The 3,829-nt window shown below is 46.4% G+C and overlaps 2 non-coding genes across 2 annotated transcripts; both read right to left on the bottom strand.

Moving 5' to 3' along the window:
• Window positions 1-262: 262 nt before the first annotated feature.
• TRNAL-UAG (transfer RNA leucine (anticodon UAG)) lies at window positions 263-344 on the bottom strand. The gene has a single exon. It is a non-coding gene; the product is annotated as a tRNA-Leu (tRNA).
• Window positions 345-1,395: 1,051 nt separating this feature from the next.
• On the bottom strand, window positions 1,396-1,469 carry TRNAT-AGU (transfer RNA threonine (anticodon AGU)). Its single transcript has one exon. It is a non-coding gene; the product is annotated as a tRNA-Thr (tRNA).
• Window positions 1,470-3,829: the final 2,360 nt, after the last annotated feature.

Below are 3,829 nucleotides of genomic sequence, written 5' to 3'. Positions count from 1 at the left end.
GAGTGACAGTATTCTAAGCAGCCTGAAAACAAAACCTCGTCTTACCAGTAAGTAGCATGCATAGGTAGTTACCAGAAGCTGACGATGTCCTGTGCTCCACATTGAAAAGAATACAGCAATTTATGGCGAGAAAGTTCCTTAAAGGATAGAGTATAACTCTTAAAATATGGATATGTTGGTAAGAGTCACTGACTATGTGTGGATGAGCGATCAATCGGCCGGAGCTGTCGGGAGTATTTATTGAATAATAAAGCAAAAGTAACTGCAGCGGTGGGATTCGAACCCACGCCTCCAGAGAGACTGGAGCCTAAATCCAGCGCCTTAGACCGCTCGGCCACGCTACCACGTTGTTGTTGAAACTTCAGAGGAAAGTTATGTTTTTTACTACAGGACATGTGGGCACAAAACGTTGCATTTTGAAAATGAATGCAAAACGACTAACCCACTGTAAGCTTCAGATATAAAAATTGAAGGGGAGCAATAGAAATGTCTCCTGGAGAGGAAGAGGGCGGGTGCCTGGAGTGTAATGGTCGCTGAACATTATATCTGTATTACTCACACACCGCTCAAGCCTTCTCCCGGCCAAGCGAGTGTCCCCCAATTAACGTAAAATACAACACTCTCTGACAGGCGTTTTTTCAAACCAGTCTAGAAACATCTGCTCTTAAATATCAAGTTTGACTTGATAATATTCTAAGCAATACTGCTGGAATAATTTATTAAGTCACGACCTCTTAAAGAGTAGTTCATTAAAAAGTTAAGCACCAAGTTCCACAACGGAGGAGCTCCATATGTTGATGAAATAAGCCATTTTGCCCCGCCCAGCCTCACCAATATTCCCAAAACTGGCAAGAGAGGTCATGTCTTGTGCGGTAGCTTCAAAGTCTGCTACTTTTTAGGTCTCTCCTTCCAGGCAGCTCATGCTGTCTTGTGGCGAAAACACATTTTTCAGTTTACAGTAGGCTCAGAGCAAGTCCATAGCGTTCTATTGGTTGGCTTTATTGTCACTCAGATTTCCTTGCTTTTTATTTGTCAGTTTTTTGTGGGATTTACTTCCTCATCTTGTGTCTGTCCCTCCCCTATAGCATGGACTCATTACTTGTGTCCTTCCACTGCTTACTTTTCAAGCACTACTTTTGCAGCCTGTGCTTGTTGTTTGAAGCTCGCATTACTGCTGCCCATACTGTTCTTTGATGTTAGTGAAGCCAGCCATTTTTGATAGTCAAAAATAATCGAGGTTAGAGGACACCCTAAACATGTTTTTAGCTTTGAAGGAGTATTGTTGTGTTCTTGTGGATAATTCTAAAAATAACCAGGTAGGTTTGCAGATAATTTATATTTTTTCCAAACAATGCGTTATCTTCAGTATCTTGGGGACGTGCTTGAAAAATGTGAAGGCACTGCTGAGATTCGAACTCAGGATCTCCTGTTTACTAGACAGGCGCTTTAACCAACTAAGCCACAGCGCCAACAATGCCCTTTACTCTGTCGCTGTGTTCAGGTTTTGGGTCTCAATGCCAGCCAGGCAGTTTTCTGTGTTTAAAGTCTTCACGTTTTCCGTCTGCCCCAACAAGGCGAAGGAGAAGAAAACTTGCGTCATGAAAAACGTATGTCATTAAACAAACATATTTGTATTTCGTAATGTTTTAAAGTATGAACTGCGTGCACCGATGGACGGAGAGCTTTACATACGTGGAAGTACACAAAGGAGAAGACAGTGGAATGATAGAGCGGTCAACATAAGACACTGATATGGCTGTCTACGCAAGCCGCGTGCCCTTCCCTATTCCTCGCGTGACCCCCGCCCCGCCCCACCTGAGCTTTTCAAAGTCACCGCCACATTCTGCAGATGCGAAAGGGTTTTGAATGTTTTCTTCAATACGTTTTCCCGGTTTCCAAAGATGAAAGATCCCCGATGTTGACCGTCACTTTCTCACCAGAGCAGAATTCTTTACTTTCCCGGCGCGAGGGACCCGCGCTCTCTGCAGGTGTGACTTTGGTCGCGCAACCACCGCATTAAACGGCGCTTGAAGAAGTGCAGGCTGAGGGTCTCGTAAAAGCACGCAGGAGGCTGGTGTCACAGCAAAGGTTAGAGTAGTGTCGGTCGTGACTATTACAGCATCCACTCTGCACTAGATACAATCATTGATTAACAACAGCCACTACCACCACACTGTCATTTACCAGAGAAAAGAACAACCTTCGCTGTAAAGTGCCTTTTTTGGCCAGCAGTGTGGACATGGTTTTTGTATTTCATGAACTTGCAAGAGAAAAGAAGTGGCCAGTACGGGTATCGAACCCGCGACCTTGGCGTTATTAGCACCACGCTCTAACCAACTGAGCTAACCGGCCAAGCTACTGAGCAGGTCTTTTCACATGCAGCTGTGCAAATCTCATACTCATGCAGACAGCTGATTCAGATGCAAATGCTTCAACACAAATGCAGATGGGCAATTCCTCCAGCATCATAGTTTCACCACCAAAACATTGATTCCACTCACAACGTGTACACAGAAGGAAGCCACCATCAAAGAACACGCACATTGTTTCATCATTTTCACTGAATGCGCTTCACTAACGTGACCAACCCCATGAGCAACTCCAGGGAAAGAAGGATTGAAGACTTGGATCAGAGCCTGACTGTGCTCAGGGAGCGCCCTGGGCTCGGGCAGAGAGACATTTGGTGCCCTTGCTGATGGTAGGGAATTAAGGGGATCCCTTTTGTGTTCCCTGGTCAGTCCCTGGCTGAGCAGGTACTGGCCCCTGAACACAAACACCCCGGGACCTCCCCCAGCTCACCTGAATCACTGCAGCTTAGCTGCCTCAGGCAGATGATGGTTCTGTTGATGGGTGGCAGCAGGGGTCAGCTGGTGAAGGGAGGGCAAGGAAGGGGGCTAAAGGGATGTTAAAAACTTCGCCTTCCGCCGTATTATATTGAAGGACTAAAACAACTTTAAAATGGTAAATCAGACAGAAATGACCAGAGGGACAAGGCTGAAGCAAGATGAGAAGGGCGCTGCTGTTGACATGAACTTAATGCACACAGGTTGATGCACCCCCCATAAAATTGGAACCCTGGGCCTTGGCCCCGCTCGCCCATGCTAAAGGCCGGCCCTGACTTGAATCACTCCACAGCCCACACTCACCCAGAAAAGTAGTCTTGGCTCAGCAGCACTGCGCATGCACAATCGTGTTTCGGTGACTTGATTCCTGCGCGCTGCAGCTGCTCCCCAGACCTGAGCACAATCCATACACACATTATCACAAATTGTGCACACCAGCCTTAACCCTTTAATTTCTGCACCCTTTTATCTGTACTCCTTCCCTGATTCTTCTCAAATCCCACTACACTTTCGTAGACGTTGATCAATTGCTGCCTCGTGTTTTTAGGTCTCACCTGACCCAGCGCATGCGCTGGTCTGGCGAGACTTATTGAGAGGGCTCCAAAAGTGCTACCAGGCCAGCCTAGAGCTACAGGGCATGTGCGCGCGCCGCGCTTTACCGCGATTACTTTCACTTTTGAGGCCGCTTTGATGTTTGATTGTGATCGCGATCACTTTCGCGGCCACACGGCCTCTCTGCATAGCCAATAGGTCTCACTTTTGGGACCTTATAAGTATTTAGTTATGCAACTGTTGCATGGCTAAACACTTATAAGGTCCCAAAGGCGAGACCTATTGGCTATGCCAATGTTGATTTTGCGGGGTGGCCAGATTTGTTAGAAGAAACATTCGGGACAGGCCAGACATAAAAGTAGGACTAAAGCTGTTAGACTTACTTCTATATCTGACCTGTCCTGTTTTTTGTGTAGCCTTGTAAATATATCTGC

This window comes from Triturus cristatus, chromosome 12, assembly GCF_964204655.1.
Source record: "Triturus cristatus chromosome 12, aTriCri1.1, whole genome shotgun sequence".
Lineage (NCBI taxonomy): Eukaryota > Metazoa > Chordata > Amphibia > Caudata > Salamandridae > Triturus > Triturus cristatus.
This window is presented reverse-complemented; position numbering and strand designations above follow the sequence as displayed.